Genomic DNA, 18,401 nt, shown 5'->3' on the forward strand with positions numbered 1-18,401 from the left:
GAATTATTCTTTTCTTTTCAAACCACGAGAGCCAAATCCAGACATCCCAAAACTGCACGAAAAGTAAATTTTCAGGATTCAGGGAAACAATCATTCTGGGATGTTTTAGCCTCCTTTATTGGTCTGTTACCTACATTGATCCAAGAGAATTTGCAGAATTTAAAAGCATAATTATCATAAGCAGGAAATGACCAGAAATAAATGAACCAGAAATATCTGGCAGGGTTGGGATTTTATTATTTTATTTTTGAAAGTTTTGCCTCTCCCCCTGTTCTTCTGGCCCCCATTAAACCTAGCAAAGGGTGTAAGGCATTCCCACATTGGGCAGGGCTGGAGCCTGGAGTCCGCCAAGGTCTGTCTATATGGCCTCAGGTTGACCCCCCCCCTTACTGGGAAAGACATCCCAAAAGGTGAGTCTGCTCACCTCACACCTGCATGCAGATATCCACCTTGCATTTAAAAAAAAAATGTGCAAACTAATACAAAGGAGATATTCAGGCAGGCAAGCTTGGCTGTCAGTCATCTTCCAGGGGCTTGTTTTTTGTTTGTTTTTAAAAAATCAACTTTTTACTGCTGGCAGGAATGAATTGATTGATTTCCGAACTGCTCCATTGGGATCGAATATAGTTTTTACCACTAAGATTCTCAGCAACTGTTGCTCAACGCCAGACACTGTGGGTGTAGCATTCACACACAATGGCTGCCCAGCCACCGTTCACACAGTTCTGCCTGGTCAGTTGTGAGACTGGGGCAGTTGTAGGATGTGGAAAGGATTCCCAATCCAATTCCCTGGCTGGGGGATTCTGGGAGTCGAAGTCCTGCAAGCTTAAAGTTGCCAACGTTGGGGAATTCTGGGAGTTGAAGTCTGCTAGGCTTAAAGTTTAAGGTTTCTTGCTTCAACAGGGGTTAGACTAGAAGACCTCCAAGGTCCCTTCCATCTCTATTATTGTAGGATTTATAGTCCTTGCAGACAGTTGGTCATTTGCATTTTGCAATGTCAATCCTTCCATCCCCCACCATCCAGTCAGAGCTGAGGAAGCTTCTCGGGTGAGAAGCGAAACATCTTCAAAGAAAACGGGTGCATAAGTACACCATTGTGCCTACCGTCCCTGTCCCCAATTATTTGTATCTATTTCCTGTATTTATGTTTATTCTTATCTCTGTAATCTTGTAAGCCATTGACAAGTCAAATCAAATTTTTTTAAAAAAACCCAGAAAGTCCAGTTTCCTCTTGGAAGAAGAAGAAGAAAAGGACCTTTGGGACATCCTTGGTCCCAGGTTAGTTCTCTCATACAGACCCCAGAAGGTAGAATAATAGAGCCGGAAGGGACCGTGGAGGTCGTCTAGTCCAACCCCCTGCTTAAGCAAGACACCTTAATAAAACATCTCAGGCCAAACAATGTCAGAAGCAGCTTCTGGGACAAGAAGCGAAACGTCTTCAAAGGAAAACCCAGAAAGTCCAATTGCCTCTGGCGCCAACGGATCAAGGCACGTGGGAAGGGCGTTCAGGAGACACGGAAGTCCCTTTTCCCCCGAGCTGGGTCACACACACCCCAACCCCTCTCCAGGCCCAAAGAAAGGCCGGACGGATGACCCCTCCGGGTCCCAAGGAAAGCCAAGCGTTGAGCACGTTGAGCCCGGCAGAGAGCAGCGCTTTCAGCCGCGCCCGGGTTGCCTCCGGAGGAGGCTTCGTAACGCCCGGATGGCGGGAGGAGGAGGAGAACGCCGGCTTTGTTCGGCCTCTTGGCCGCGGCCCCTCGGAAGAGAGCGAGCCGCCATCGGGCTGGGCCGGGCCCCGAGAAGGGGAGGGGATGCGCCAGCCAGCCAGCCACCCACCCATACCCGGCTCCAGCGCCTAGAGGGGTGGGTGGGTGGGACAGGGGGAGGGTCTTCAGCCAGAGAAGCCGGGAGGAAAGGGGTCCAGGCGCACCCCCTCCGGCTTCGGGGACTGGTCTAGGCGGGGTCTCCTGCTTTAGCAGGGGGCTGGACTAGACGACCTCCAAGGTCCCTTCCACAGCTCTATTCAGATTGGATAGGACTCCCACCCCCACGTTGGGCGGCTGCACCTGGAGTTCCAACCTTTGTTGTCAAAGAGTACAATGCAATCCGAAGAGAGCTTGGAAGCGACCATAGAGGTCATCTAGTCCAGCCCCCTACTCAAGCAGGAGACCCCCATATATACCAACACGTGTGCAATGAGACTGGCCGAGCCTCCCTTCGTGCAACCCCCCCGCCCCGCCCCACCACAATACAACTCTACAGTGAAGACACACACACACACACACACACACACACACCCAGTGAATCCTAAAAAAACACGCGATCCTGTGGTTGCACCAGGTGACCTTATTTGCACGTCCTGGGGAGGGGGATTAATGGGAGGGGGGCTGCGCGTGCCTCCCTCCACCCCGGGGGGGGGGCTCTACTCCAGCCTCCCTCCTTCCCTCCCTCTCGGCCCGGGCTTGACGTCAAGGAAGGAGGGGAAAGGAAAAAAGGGGCGGCCGTGGGGAGGAGAGGGAAGGAGGCAGAGGAGGCGCTCGCCCAGCCAAGCGCAACAACGCAGCGGAGAGAGACAGAGCGAGCGAGCGAGCGAGGGAGAGAAAGAGAGAGACGGAGCCCAGGAGCAGCAGCAGCCGCCGCCACCGGGCTAAGCCAGCTGCGCCTTCGCCTCGCCAACTTTGCCCGGCTCCGAGCCGCCGGAGGGGGTCCCACTCTCGCGCGCCCACCTGGGAGCCAGACCGGGCATATGTGATTTGGGGGGCTCGTCCTGCCTCCTTCCCTCCTTCCTTCCTCTCCTTCTTCCACGCTCCTTCCTTCCTTCCTCCTCGGAGCCGAAGGGGGAAAAAGCCGCCCCGGAAAGGTAAGCCAACCAGGTTGGGAAGGTGGAAGCCAACGGCCGGGTGGGGGTGGAGGTGGGGGGAGGGCTATTGTCTGGCTTTGTCCGCGCGCGGGGGTGGGGGTGGGTGGGAGGCAGGGAATCCCGCGTGGGGGCGGGGGAGGAAGAGGAGGAGGAAGGAAGGAATTTAAGCGGCCTTTCTTTCCTCCCCCCCTCCCCTCCAAGGAAGAAAAGAGGGGAGGGGGTTCCCCTGAGCCGCCCCACTCCGGCTTTGCCAACTTTCCTGGGGAGGGACCCTTCCCCATCAGGTGGCAGCGCGCCCCCCTCCCCAGCTTTGGCCCGGGAGCCTCGGCCACGCGTGGGATCGACGCCCCCTCCCCAAAGGGTCTTCTTCGGGGGCGCCCCTCCCCTGCTTCCCATGCAACCCACCCCTCTCTCCTCCCCTCCCCGGAGAAGCGGAGCCCTGATGGGGAATTAATGACCGGGTTGGGCTGGTTGTTATTGGGGGGAGGAGGAGAGGGAAGGAGCGAGAGAGACAAAGGGAAGCCAGGCTGAGCGGGAGGGTCCTCCACCCATTCTCCCCCCACGCCCGCCCCTCCAAAGCCCCCAGAGCGGGGGGTCTCTTCGGCCAGCCCTGCCTGTTTGTCTCTTGAATGGGGTGGGGGTGTCCTCCTGGGGAGGGGACGCGGGAAGAGCCGCGGAGGGGAGTCCTTTCTTTGCAAGGGCTCGCGGTGTGTGGGGGGCTGCTTCTCCCCACCGCCGCCGCCTCCTCTCCGGCGGAGCTCCCGGGGCTGCAGCCCAGCCTGGCCCGCAAAGGAAAGGAGGCAGGCGGGCCGAGTGTGCGACGGGGGGGCTCCGGCTCCTTTTGGCCGAAAGGCTCCCCGCGCGCGTCGCCCTCTCGTCGTTTCCCCCTCCTCCGTTTGCAAACGGAGGGCAAAAAGGTGGGCGCAACTCAGCCTCTCCGGTGGGGGGGGGGGGAGCCCTTGCCACGTGCACCCCTTCTGGGCAGTTTGGGTTGGCGTTTGAGGAGGAGGGGGGTGTTGTTGCACGGCTTTTGTGTGTGTGTGTGTCTGTTGGTCTTTTTAGAGGAACTACCTTGCTAGGAAAACAGCTCTGCCCCCTCCCCACAACCTCCCTCCCTCCCTCTCTCTCTCCCCCTCTCTTTCACTCTCCCTCCCTCTCTCCCCTCCCTCTTTCTCTCTTCCCACTCTCCCTCCCTTTATTTCCCTCCCTCTCTCCCCTCTCTTTCTCTCTTTCCACTCCCTCTTCCCCTCTCTCTCCCCCTCTCTCTCTCTCTCCTCTCTCTTTCTCTCTCTCCCATCTCCCTCTCCCCTTATCTCATTTCCCTCTCTCTTCCCCTCTCCCTCCCTCCCTCCCTTATCTTTCATGCTCCCTCCTCTCCTTCTCTTCCTCTCCCCCTTCTCTCTCTCTCTCTCTATTTCCCTCCTCTCTCTCCCCTCTCCCCTTCTTTCATTTCCCTCCCTCTCTCTCCTTTCTCTCTCCCTCCTTCTTCCCTCTCTTTCCCTCTCTCTCTCTCTCCCTCCCTCTCTCTTTCTCTCCCTCTCCCTCCCTCTCTCTCTCCCCTCGTCTTTGCTTTCTCTTCTTGCTTTCTGTTTCTTTCTGTGTTGTGCAGGCTCTCTTTTGCTCCAGATCAGGTTTCACCTTCCAGCTGACTTTCTGCCCTGTTCTTTGCAAAGATTACACCCGCTCTTTGTGTGTGTGTGTGTGTGTGAAGAACTTGGCAAAGGGCCTGTTTACTCCAACCTCCAGCTTATGGAGCAAGAGGGGCGGGTTTGGCTGGCAGCGCCTGGAGCAGCTCGCTTAGGGGTTGCAGCCTTGGGGAACCCCATGCTTTGGAGCCTCACCCCTCCACAGGTGTGGGGTGGGGGTGGAAGGGCCGCCATTGCCAGATGACCCCCCTTCCTGGAGATTCCCCCCCTCCCCCCATCTGCCAAGAATAGTGCCAAAAGGATCTTCCAACGGGACTTTTGAGCAGGCGATGTGTGGCTCTAGGAGGAACTCAAAAGCTTTCTGGAAATCCGTCTTGGTCCTGATCCTGCCACGTTAAGCGAGGCCGCCCTGTATTTCTCCAAAGAAAACCCAAATGAGCTGGCTCCCAACCCCTTTGCCCCCATGCAGGTCTCGTTTCCCCCCCTCCCCCAGAATTGGGCCGCTGGTGAGCCAAAGGGAGCTCAAGGAGAGCTCTTTCTGTTTACACACACACACACACACACACACACACAGAGGGTTAAACCCCACCACGAGTCTCCTTTCTCTCCTCTCCCCTTTTATGTCTTAAGTTGTTCCCTCTTTCGCTCAGTAATTCCAAAACACACCGATTGATCCCCAGACAGGAGTACAAAGGCAGGGAGACACCCAGCGTTCAGTGTAGCTTTGTGTGTGTGTGTGTGTTGTGTTGCGAAGTGTTGCCTTGTCCAGAATAGGCAGTCACTCACACACAAACACATACACACACACCTCTGCCTGGCGTCTTGTTCCTTTTGAGCCTTAGAGGAAAAAGTTGCCAACTGATCTGAAAGAACCTGCCTGGATTTGCTCTTGTGCCATGCGCGGCAGCAGGTGGAGGCGGGGAGGGGCAGAACCAACAAGTGGGGGTTTTTGGGGTGGGGGAGGGTGTAGGGGAAGGCAGGGAAGGGCCCTTGGTGCCCTCTGAGCTTGGCTCTTTTCTTGCAGGCGTGTCATTAAAACTCGGCCGGGGCCAAAAGTTCAGATCAGCTACTACAAATACGGAGGAATTTACCTAGTTTGGGTAATGAAACGGTCTGCAAAAGGAAAAAATAGCCAAGCTCAGAGAGCACCAAGGACCCCACAGTCCTCCTCTTCCTCCTCCTCTCTCCTCTCCTCCTCCTCCTCCCTCTGCTCTTCCTCCTCCCTCTCTCTTCTTCTCCTCTCCTCCTCTTCTCTCCTCTCCTAGCTTCTTCATGACATCTCCTCTTCCTCTTCCTTCCTCCTCCTCCTCCTTCTCTTCCTCCTCCTCCTCTTCCTCCTCTCCCTCCTCCTCTCTCTCTCTACAAACCCCACTACCTTCTAGCACTGCTGATGTTCCTTAACTGGCTCATGAAACATCTGCAAGAAAATAGCCAAGCTCAGAGAGCACCAAGGACCCCAGAGTCCTCTTCCTCTTCCTCCTCCTCTTCCTCCTTCTCCTTCTCTTCCTCCTCCCTCTGCCTCCTCTCCTCCTCTTCTTCCTCCTCCTCCTCCTCTACAAACCCCACTACCTTCTAGCACTGCTGATGTTCCTTAACTGGCTCATGAAACATCTGCAAGAAAATAGCCAAGCTCAGAGAGCACCAAGGACCCCACAGTCCTCTTCCTCTTCCTCCTCCTCCTCCTCTTCCTCGTCCTCCTTCTCTTCCTCCTCCCTCTGCCTCCTCTCCTCCTCTCCCTCCTCCTCCTCTCCTCACCCCACTCCCTCCTAGCTTTCCTGATGGTATTTAACTGGCTCATGAAACATCTGCAAGCAAATAGCCAAGCTCAGAGAGCACCAAGGACCCCAGAGTCCTCTTCCTCTTCCTCCTCCTCTTCTTCCTCCTCCTTCTCTTCCTCCTCCCTCTGCCTCCTCTCCTCCTCTTCCTCCTCCTCCTCCTCCTCCTCCTCCTCTACAAACCCCACTCCCTTCTAGCACTGCTGATGTTCCTTAACTGGCTCATGAAACATCTGCAAGCAAATGGCCAAGGTCAGAGAGCACCTCCCCCCCCTCATTTCAAACCCCAGCTGCAAATATTCTCCTTTCCTGGGGGAAGGAAGGCACATGGGTAGGAGATCTGCCAGCAGAGCTGTTTGTAACTGATGCTTCAACAAACCAACCTTTGACTGGAGGGTAGATTGGTGCCCCTTACCTGATCTGGGTTCCGCGGATGTACTTGGAAAAGGGGATTGCTTGATGGGGTTCACCTTCCTGTCCAAGGGAGCTGGTTAGTTTGTGGTTCAGTGAGTTGAGGGTTTGGGGGTGTCTGTCTAGCCTGGCAGTTGAGTTCATTCATCAAATGAGAGATTAATGTCTTTGGTGGACGATTGGTGGTGGATGATTTGTTCTTGATAGGTGCTTCTAACCTGCGTGCTAGGAAGAGCGTCTCTTCCATTAAATTTAGGCTTGTTGGAATCTCATTAGCGATGGCTCCGGAGTAGACAATGGGAGCTTTCAAAGCACCAGAAAGCAGTTGGTCTTGTGGGATCCAGTGACTAGTCATTGCCATTATTATTATTTCCTTTAAAAAAAAAATCAGACGGAAGGAATGGCGGAGAGTTGTTCTTAGCTATTAGCAGAGAATGGAGCCTCCATGTCTAGAGGCAAGGATACCGTGTTGTGAGCATTCTGCTAGGTCCAGAGAAGGTCCATGGCCATCTCGTGCTCTCTGCTACCAAGTGTTTAGAGGGCTGGGAAAATGAACTCTGCACAAACTCTGGAGCTGAGGATTTTCTCTGGATTCAGAAGGATTCGTTTCTGGGTGGCTCTGGATCCAGGAGGAAAAACCACATGTGCACAAGTATAGTACTATAGGTAGTACCTGGACTCAATAGTAGTAACTGGGAGAGGGATCTTGGAGTTCTAGTAGACAATCACTTAAATACCAGTTGTGTGCTGCAGCTGCCAAAAAAAAAAGCCAACGCAGTTCTAGGCTGCATAAAAAGAGGGATAGAATCAAGATCACGTGAAGTGTTAGTACTAGAATAGAATAGAATAGAATAGAATAGAATAGAATAGAATAGAATAGATATAGAACAGAAAAGAATGTAGAGTAGAGTAGAATAGAATAGAATAGAATAGAATAGAATAGAATAGAATAGAATAGAATAGAATATATATTGCTGGAATTGGGTTTGGCTAGTTTGATGAAAAGGACTAGGGGAGACATGATAGCAATGTTTCAATATCTCAGGGGTTGCCACAAAGGAGAGGAAGGGGTCAAGCTATTCTTCGAAGCCCCTGAAGGCAGGACAGGAAACAATGGATGGAAATTAAGGAGAAAACCAGTTTAGAATTAAAGAGAAATTTCCTGACAGAACAATGAAGCAGTGGGATGACTTGCTTCCAGAAATCATGAATTCTCCTAACACTAGAAATTTTCAAAGAAAAGATTGGACCCCCATTTGTCTGAAATGGTATAGGGCTTCCTGCCCGAGCAGGGGGCTGGACTAGATGACCTCCAAGGCCTCTTCCAACTCTTTGTCATCCCGCTTCTGGCACCGTTTCCTTCCCATTCAGGAAATGAGAGCTGAGCAGCCGCTGTGTGCGACGACGTTTGTAGAAGGGGGGTCGAGAATGGATTTCCCCATCCTTTTTTCCGTCCGTGTTCCTGGAGGTTTTCCAATCTGTCACTGACTCGGGAGAGCCGAGCCAAAGAGCGGTCATGCTTTCAAATTAATTAATATGGGCGTATCAGCGCTCGCTCGGCGTGGTGGTTTATGCAAGGCAGGATGGTGGAAAGGGGAAACCGTGTCACAGCCTGTTCCTTTCGCCTCTCAGGTTCCAGCAGATTTTGTTTAGGCCCCTTCCTGTTCTTCCTTTCTTCTGCTCTGCGGGATTCCTGCCTGCTTCTTCGCCTGGTGGGAATCTTCTTGGAAGTTAGAAGGAACTGGGATCTTGCGTGGATCCTCCCGTGGAGGCGAGGTGGCTGGGCGTGCATCACCTTTTTTTTTTTTTCCATAGGGCAAAAATAATTCAACACATTCGTTTTATTTGTTTTTATTGAAAACGATTTACACGGCTGCGTTTCTGTAACAGAATTCTGGGCGGCTCACCGCCCTTGTTTGTTTGTATTTCTTTATTAAATTTCTGTGCCTGCCCCCTCAACTCTGGCTGGCAATAAAACCAAGGAAGATAAAAGCATAAATCATAAAATGAAAACAGAAATCCTGCCATGGAGGGGTCCCCTTGACGACTTCTTATTGATATATCACCTCTTCAGCATTAACCGTACAGTGCAAGCAGCCTTCTGTTCATACCTATAGTAGAAATCATGTTGAATATTTAGATACAGAGATAGATAGATAGATAGATAGATAGATAGATAGATAGATAGATAGATAGATAGATAGATAGAATTGACAGGTAGATGATAGGTGGTAGATGTATGGATAGTTGATAGACACAGATAGAATTGATGATAGAATTGATGATAGAGGAGGGTTAGATAGATAGAATTGATGATAGATGATAGAAAAGGGATGGATAAATGGATGGATAGAGATAGATTTGATGATAGATGATAGAGGTAAATGTTGGATGGATAGTTGATAGACAGAGATAGAATTGATGATAGAATTGATGATAGAGGAGAGAGGGGGATAGATAGAATTGATGATAGATGATAGAGAGAGGTAAATGTTGGATGGATAGTTGATAGACACAGAATTGATGATAGATGGTAGAGAAAGGGGGGATGGATGGATGGATGGATAGAGAGAATGGATGATAGATGGATGATAGAGAGAAGTGATAATGGATGGATGGATGGATGGATGGATAGATAGATAGATAGATAGATAGATAGATAGGAAAGTTTGAATTTGCAGGGTTCACAGAGCTTCCAGCTTCTGCCATACAGGCAGCTCTGTCCTTGGGTTTTATCTCTCTTCCTCCATGAGTAGTTTGTATTGTATAATAAAGCAATTAATTTGGGAAAATAAAAAAGAACGTAGTTTGAGTTTGCAAAATATTGATGGCTGGAAACCTTAATGAAAAGTTTAAAAAATGGTGGGCTCCAACCAACAGTATCTCTCCCCTCCCCCTTTTAATCAACTTGTTCCATCTTGAAGAGCTACGTAAAGCAGTGATCCCCAACCTTTCTTATGCCGCGGCCCGGTATCCCCAACCTTTTTTATGGCGCGGCCCGGTACCGGCATTAGCTGGCGCGCCATCTTTTTGATGAAAAAGTGCTTCCGGTGACCTCACCGGAAGCACTTTTTCATCAAAAAGATGGCGGCTCCAGCGCTCGTGAGCTTTTCCGGGTAGAAATGGCTTTCACCCGGAAAAGCTCACCAGCGCTAGCGCCGCCATCTTTTGATGAAAAAGTGCTTCCGGTGAGCTTTCTACCCGGCAAAGCTCACCGGAAGCACTTTTTCATCAAAAAAAGATGGCAGCGCCCAGCAAACCAGCGGCCCGGTAGGACTTGTTCCACGGACCGATACCGGTCCGCGGACCGGTGGTTGGGGACCCCTGACGTAAAGGAAGCGTGTTCATCCCCATTGCCTATTTAAAGAATGCAGGTAATCCTCAAGTTACGACCGCAAGGGAGTCAAAATTTCCCGTTGTTCAGTTGTTAAGTGAATTTTGCCCCATTTGATGAGCTTGCTTGCCCCTGTTGTTAAGTGAATCACTGCAGTTGTTAAGCAGATCTGGCTTCTCCACGCACTTTGCTTGTCAGAAAGTTGCACAAGCGGATCACACCGCAACAGTCACAAGTCTGTGCCAGTTGCCAAGCCTGTGAATTTTGATCACCTGACCTCAGGCATGCTACAACGGTTGTAGGTGTGAAAAAACAGTCCTAGGTCACTGGAGATTCTCTGTCCTCCAGGTCATGGTTGTTCCAAAGATGCTTTTTTCAAGAGGCAACTGGACCTTCTTGGTTTTTTTCTTTGAAGAGGTTTCGCTTCTCACCCAAGAAGCGTCTTCAACTCTGACTGGATGGTGGGGAATGGAAGGATTTATACTCCTTGCAGACAGCTGGCCATTTGCATCCTTTTTAGAGGGTCGTTGAGGCCACTTGGAGGTTTATCTGTGACTTCAGGGTCAGCTGAGTGGTGCAAATGGTTCTTGGAGCCTGCAATTTTCCCCCTCTGGAAATCCGTTCCTATTCCCACATTGTTTAAAGGGTCTTCATCCCAAATTGTATAGCTAAAAGTCTGTAGAAATTCTCAGTCCTCCAGATCATCAGTGGTTATCCCAAAGGTGCTTTTTTTAAAGAGACAACTGGACTTCTTTCTTTCTTTCTTTCTTTCTTTCTTTCTTTCTTTCTTTCTTTCTTTCTTTCTTTCTTTCTTTCTTTCTTTCTTTCTTTCTTTCTTTCTTTCTTTCTTTCTTTCTTTCTTTCTTTCTTTCTTTCTTTCTTTCTTTCTTTGAAGACGTTTTGTTTCTCATCCAAGAAGCTTCTTCCGCTCTGACTGTATGGTGGGGAAGGGAAGGACTTACACTTGATGGAACGGAAGGATTTACAGGACTTAATCCTTCCATTCCGCACAGCAGCCACGTCTGACAGGAACCCATCCTCCTGCCTTGGCTCGCTCCCTTGATCCCCAGAGCTCTCTTTTGATCTTGGCTTTCTGTGGGTTCCCCCGCCCCACCCCCGCTTCAACCTTCGAGACGGAGCGGCTTCCAGAGGAGCCGAGGAGCAGCTGCGGTTCTCTTAACTTCAAAACACACATGTAAGCAAAGCAGGCCCTGACTCTCTTTTCCGGCCAGGTTAGCGGGAGAGGAGAAGAGCTGTGGTCTGGCATTGATTTTCTGACCCCCGATCTGGCATGTGCCAGCATGGCAGCTGGGTCATTGCCCTGTATTCGAGGCCTTTGGAGCTGGTGACTCAGATGCTGTCGGAGAACAAAGGTCCAAGTTAGACTAACTTCCTCGCTCCAAACACACATACACACACACACACACACACCCGTGGTGAGATTCAATTTTTTTACTACTGGTTTCTGTGGGCGTGGCTTGGTGGGCGTGGCATGGGAAGGATATACTGCAAAATCCCCCTTCCCTCCCCACCCCACTAACCTGCTTTCCAGCTCCGTTCTCCTGGGCAGGGCAACCAAAGAAGACCCAGCCGATCAGCTGGGACTCAATGGGAGGCAGAGAAGAGATGGGGTTGGCGGGGCCAGTCAGAGGTGGGATTGGCTGGTTCTCCAAACTTCTCAAAATTTCCACTACCGGTTCTTTAGAATAGAATTAGAAATAGAAATAGAAATGAATTCTTTATTGGCCAAGTGTGATTGGACACACAAGGAATTTGTCTTGGTGCAAATGCTCTCAGTGTACATAAAAGAAAAGATACATTCATCAAGAGTCAAGAATCATCAGGTACAACAATTAATTATAGTCATAGGATACAATAAGCAATCAAATCATACTAGGAAACAGTCAATATAGAATAGAATAAATATTGGATGAAGAATAGAATAAAATTCTTTATTGACCAAGTGTGATTGGACACACAAGGAATTTGTCTTGGTGCAAATACTCTCAGTGGACATAAAAGAAAAGATACATTCGTCAAGAGTCAAGAGTCATCAGGTACAACACTTAATGATAGTCACAGGATACAATAAGCAATCGAATCATACTAGGAAACAGTCAATATAAATTGTAAGGATACAAGCGATAAAATTACAGTCATACAATCAAAAGTGGGAGGGGATAGATGATAAGGAGTGATGAGAAGATTAACAGTAATAGTAGTGCAGACTTTGTAAATAGTTGGACAGTGTTGAGGAAATTATTTGTTTAGCAGAGTGATGGCATTCGGGGGAAAAACTGTCCTTGTGTCTAGTTGTTCTGCTGTGCAGGGCTCTACAGCATCGTTTTGAGAGAAGGAGTTGAAACAGTTTATGTCCGGGATGTGAGGGGTCTGTAGATATTTTTCCATCCCTCTTTTGGACTCATGCAGTATACATGTCCTCGATGGAAGGCAGGTTGGTAGTAATGGTTCTTTTCTGCAGTCCTAATTACTCTCTGGAGTCTGTGTCTGTCCTGTTAGGTTGCAGAGCCAAACCAGACAGTTACAGAGGTGCAGATGACACACTAAATAATTTGATAGACTCGATAAATAGACTCAAAAATCAAGAACCGGTCAGAACCATCTGAATACCACCTCTGCCACCCTGCCACCCCTGTAGCAGAGAAATACCCTGTACGGGTAGTCCTTGGACTTGCGACCCAACCCTTTTGTTGCTAAGCGAAACGTTTGTTGAACAAACCTGGCCCCATTTTGCTCCATCTTTCTTGCCATCATTGGACGCCGCCGTTGCCGGCTTAGTGACATGGTTAAGTGAATCTGGCTTCCTCATTGAGTTTACTTGTCCGGGAGGTTGCCGAAGGGGATTGCATGATACCCACCCACCCACACACACACACACACACCCTGAGGACGCTGTCATTTTTGACTGATGGCAGGCAGCCCAGTCTCTTCTTGAAAGCTTCCAGTGGTGAAGCTCCCACAACTTCTGAAGGCAACTTCTGTTCCCTTGAATATAGAATACCAAGAGTTGGAAGGGACCTTGGAGGTCATCTAGTCCAACCCACCCAAGCAGGAGACCCTGCCCCATTTCTGACTGATGGCCTGGTCTCTTCTTGAAAGCTTCCAGCGGTGAAGCTCCCACAACTTCTGAATTGGATGTGACACCCTTAACAACCGGTTGCTTAGCAACAATAACAAAAAAAACCCCTTCTGGTCCCAATTGTGTCGGTAAATCGAGACTACCTGTAATGCCAGCGGCAGCATCAATTTGCATTGGGCTGGAGGGCATAATAGAGGGATGTGTTTTGCATGAGGAAGGACCCAAACCGTGAGCTTCCCACTGCAAGAAACTGGAGAATTCAGCATTGATCCAAAGATTTCCAGGTTTGTTTGTTTGTTTTTTTGCATTATTGGGGACCCTGGTTGAAGCCACTGTCCATCTGCCCTGTTTGGGGCTGAGCCACCCACATCTGTATGTTCTGGTTTCTTGTCACTTGGCTATTTGACATTCGACCATGGCTTTCCCCGTAGAGAATTTGGAGAGAGAGAGAGAGAAAAAAAAACCTTTGTCAGATGTATTTTACACTACTCCGGCAAAGATTTCTTCTCACAGTATTCCTTTCCTCCTCTTGCTTTCTCCTTTGTGCCCAGCCACAGGTAAACAAAGAACCATCTCAGTTTTGGGAGATTAGAGCCAAATCCATGATGCCTTTTGTTAAAAACCAGTTTAAACCCTTTTGAGCAGACAAAATGCTGCTTCTGGACTCGGCAAGCGGTTAAGGTGAGTTAAACCCAAGTTCAAGGCTGGGCTGCTGGGGGGTTCGGGAGAGCCCCCAGCTAAGATTCTGTGGGATTTGGAGAACCCTCCCTCCAAATCCCACTCCTGGCTGGCCCCGCCCTTCCCAGGTCATCTAGTCCAACCCCCTGCCCTAGCAGGAGACCCTACACCATTCCTGACAGATGGCAGTCCAGTCTCTTCTTGAAAGTCTCAAGTGATGAAGCTCCCACAACTTCTAAAGGAAACTTCTGTTCCATTGGTTGATTGGTCTCAATGTCAGAAAATTCCTCCTTATTTCCAGGTTGAATCTCTCCTTGTTCAGTTTCCATCCATTATTCCTTCTTGGGCCTTTAGATGCTTTAGAAAATAGCTTGACCCCTCCCCTCCTCCCTGCGGCTGCCCCTCAAATATTGGAAGATGCTATTCTGTCTCCCCTGGTCCTTCTCTTCCTTAGACTAGCCATGCCTGGTTTCTGCAACCGTTCCTTCTATGTTTTAGCCTCCAGTCCGCTAATCATCCTGGTTGCTCTTCTCTGCACCCTTTATAGAGTCTCAACATCTTTTTTTATAATGTGGTGACCAAAACTGGATGCAGTGCTCCAGGTATGGTCTTACTAAGGCTTTATAGCAGGGGTCTTCAAACTTGACAGCTTTAAGACATGTGGACTCCCAGAATTCCTCCTCCTCCTGTCATGTTGGCTCGGGAATTATGGGAGTTGAAGTTGTTGAGTTTCGCCGGCAGCAGGTGCAGATGGCTGAGGTCTTGGAGAGCGAGGACTCAGATGAGGGGCCTGCGTGGGATGCAGGGATGGGGCCAGGACCATCAGGGAGAGGAGTGTTGCCTTCGGAGATTGTGGAGGCTGGCAGCAGCGAGGAAGAGGCACCCGAGGAGCCTGTGCCCAGTGTGCATGCGCGCAGGGCTGCTTGAAGGAAAGAGCAGCTGCAGTAGCATGGGCGACTCGGGAGTAAGGCTGCAAGGTGATGGCCCCTCCCTTAAGAGATAAAAGCCAGCTGAGAAACCGGAGTTCTTTGCAGGAAGCAAAGAAGTGTTTTTTTGCACTCAAGACTTGTGGACGTTCCGACTCTCTTAATTTGTGTTTGGAGACTCTTTGTGTTTGAAATATTTCTGGGTAACTTTATCTAGTGTTCTTGGCAGCCTTGCACAGCCTTGGCAAGGCTCGTTCTTATCAGAGACCATTAGTTTGAAACAGCCTTTTAACCAGGAAGGGGAATTCGTCAAGAATCATTAAAAGGTTTTGCTGTTACCTCCATTTGGTGTTGGTTTCCTTGGAACAAGGTTTGGGTCAGAACAAAAAATCCACAAGTCTTAAACTTGCCAAATTTGAAGACCCTTGCTTTATAGAGTTTTATTAGCACCTCCCTTGATTTCGATTGTGTCCCTCTGTTAACGCAATTTAGGATTGCATTGGCTTTTTTGGCTGCCGCTGCACACGGCTGGGTCATATTTTAGCTGGTTGTCCACTAAGACTCCAAGATCCCACTCACAGTTCCTGCTATTGAACCTGGTTTCACCCAGTCTATATGTGTCCTTTTGGTTTTTCTTGCCTAAGTGTAATTGCAATCAGTTTGCAAGTCAAGGATGACCAGAATTACAGTAACTGGTTTTAAGAAGGCCTTCTGGGCAAAGTTCTCTAACGTAGGAGGCTCTTTTCTCCTGCAGGAGACACTTTGGCCACCCACACCGCCTTGCTCCAAATGACAGTTCTTGTTCCCTTAAGGCATTTGCTGCAGAGCAGCTGCTGCTCCAGGATCAGCCTGGCGTTTCCAAATGAATTTCTGATTTAATTGTTTGCACTCCCGGTGTTCTATTGTTCCGCAGCAGATAATCTCCCATCTAATGCTGCTTGCCCAGATCCTCTACGGTTCTGTAATCTAATGCATCTGAGATTCTGCTTTTCTGATTGGAGTTCCTGGCTGTTGTTGGATGAAGGGACTGGGGGAAAAAAAAAAAGGAAAAAAAGGGGGGGTGGGGGTTTGATTCTCCCTGTTCTCATTCGATTTGAGGAGCCCAGATGTACTTTTTTTGAAATTCCTTCCAGCGATGGGGAAATCAGGGCGAAATTGCTCGGGCTCTTCTCAAGCTGGTCTAGAACACGGAAAGGTCTCCGCAGCCTGCTTGGCTGATCTTCCTTCTGCTTTGGCCCCTTGTGAATTCATTCCCTGGGGTTTTCCAAATTGTGGAAGGATGAGCAGCCCGGGAGGCTGTGGAGTGTGAGAAGAGCCAGATTAACAGATTAACAAGAGTTGGAAAGGGACCTTGTAGGTCATCTAGTCCAACCCTCCACCCAAGCAGGAGACCCTACATCATTTCTGACAGCTGGCAGTCCAGTCTCTTCTTGAAAGCCTCCAGGGATGAAGCTCCCACAGCTTCTGAAGGCAACTTTTGTTCCATGGGTTGGTTGTTCTCAGGGTCAGAAAATGTCTCCTTATTTCCAGGTTGAATCTGTCCTTGTTCAGTTTCCATCCATTATTCCTTGTCTGGCCTTCAGGTGCTTGACCCTCTCCTTTCTGTGGCAGCCCCTCAAATATTGGAAGATGCTATCCTGTCTCCCCTGGTCCTTCTCTTCACTAGACTAGCCATGCTTGGTTCCTGCAACCATTCATCGTATGTATTAGCCTCCGGTCCCCTAACCATCCTGGTTGCTCTTCTCTGCCCTTTTTCTAGAGCCTCAACATCTTTTTTTTAAAAACAATGTGATTTCCTTTCCTGGAGACATGGTGGTTGGTCAACCCTCAGCAGACCTAAGCCAGCATTTTTTAAGCATGGTTACAGGAACTGGGCATGGCTGGTCTAGCAGTCCTTCAATATTTGAGGGGCTGCCACAGAGAGGAGGAAGGAGTCAAGCTATTCTCCAAAACACCTGAAGGCCAGACAAGGAATAATGGATGGAGACTGAACAAGGGGAGAGATTCAACCTGGAAATAAGGAGGGATTTTCTGACACTGAGAACAATTAACTGATGGAACAGAAGTTGCCCTCGGAAGTTGTGGGAGCTTCATCCCTGGAGGCTTTCAAGAAGAGACTGGACTGCCCTCTGTCAGAAATGATCCAGGGTCTCCTGCTTGGGCAGGGGGTTGGACTAGATGACCTACAAGGTCCCTTCCAGCTCATGTTAATCTGTAAGCACCTCATTCTGAATGAGCAATGCATGGGAAGATCTGGCCACATTACGTGTGGCTCAGCAGCGTGGATTTGCATCTTCCACCGAGTGCTGTAGCTGAGCTCTTTCCCCTTTTCCGGAAATCCATTTATATATTCAACCTCTTTGCCATGAACTCCCCCAGGGACCCTGGGAAAGCCTACATTTCCTGTTTCACTTAATGCAGAACAATGGAAGTTGCAACTGACACCTTGGTGGAACTCGATGGTTCTTGAATGCATTCAGACCAAATCCCTCTGGCCCAGCATCTGGATGTATAGAAAATTGGGGTGGGTGGGTGGGTTGGTTTGTGCCCCTCTTGGACTTTGCAAAGGCCATAGATGGGTGCATTGGAGGGGGCACTTCTACCTATTTCAGATGCATCCCTTTGCCTGTATGATCTGCTCAAGTAAAGCAGGCTGTTGGGGGGGCTGTTGCATCCTTCCAGCAAACAAACAGTGATTAAACCAGATTATCCCTCCGCTGATAGGATGGCCTTTTGGTCATGGCTTTAATATCAAAGCAGACTTTTTGCTAACAGGGTTTCAATGGATTATATATATATCCAAGAGTTATAATCCAATGGCATTTACTCATTTGAGTGACTGCGTGATTGACTGATACTTTTTGTTCAGGAGCACAACTGGTTTGGTTTTTTTTTCCTCCCACCTGCTTCACAAGCAGCCCTGCAAGATAAATTGGATGGAGAGAGGAAGACCAGTTCAAAATCTCCCAAGGAATTTCTATGGATGGGTGGGTGGGGAACTATAATCTGGGTCTCCCCAGGGAGGGCACCCCTCTGCTATCCTGGCTGTTTGCAGTGAAATTACGTTATTGGTTCCCCTCGCACATCCATGCTAGTCGTTTCTGGCTCTAGCGGGCAGTGCTCCTCTCCATTGCAAAGCCGAAGAGCCAGCGTCTCCGTGGTCATGTGGCCGGCAGGACTAAACGCTGAAGGTGCTCCCTTCCCACCAAATGGGCCCCCTATTTTTCTACTTGCATTTTTTTTTAACATGCTTTCGAACTGCTGGGACAAGGAACGGGAGCTCACTCCGTCATGCGGCGCTGGGGGGTTCGAACCTCCGAGCTGCCGACTGTTCTGATCGACAAGCTCAGCATCTTAGCCACTGAGCTACCGCGTCCCACATCGTGTCCACATTATTGGACATATACTTGTGCAAAATACAAGTGATGTGAATCAGGCAGGGAGGTACTCCTTGACTTATATGACCACAGTTGGGGGTCAGCATTTCCGCCGCTAAATTCATGCTAAATTTGATGGCCTTTTAGTCACAGTTATTGTGAACCGCTGCAGTTATTAAAGTAAATTGTTAACAATTGCAATGATATCATGCGATTGTTAAGAGCACCTGGCTTCCCCCACTTGCCTTGTGGGAGCCCAGCTGGGAAGGTTGCAAATAGACGATCAAATAGGCC

General features: G+C 49.6%; 1 protein-coding gene across 1 annotated transcript in view; it reads left to right on the forward strand.

Annotated features, from left to right (window-relative positions):
* Positions 1 to 2,552: 2,552 nt before the first annotated feature.
* SEMA4C (semaphorin 4C) overlaps positions 2,553 to 18,401 on the forward strand; it is an 84,602-nt gene continuing 68,753 nt past the window's right edge. Inside the window, exon 1 of the mRNA XM_026687546.2 lies at positions 2,553 to 2,860. The gene's annotated coding sequence lies outside the window, so the exon portion shown is untranslated. The remainder of the gene's footprint in view (positions 2,861 to 18,401) is intronic.

The sequence above is a fragment of the Notechis scutatus genome, chromosome 7, assembly GCF_049901735.1.
Source record: "Notechis scutatus isolate UNSWTSFEM ecotype Mainland chromosome 7, rNotScu1.2, whole genome shotgun sequence".
Lineage (NCBI taxonomy): Eukaryota > Metazoa > Chordata > Lepidosauria > Squamata > Elapidae > Notechis > Notechis scutatus.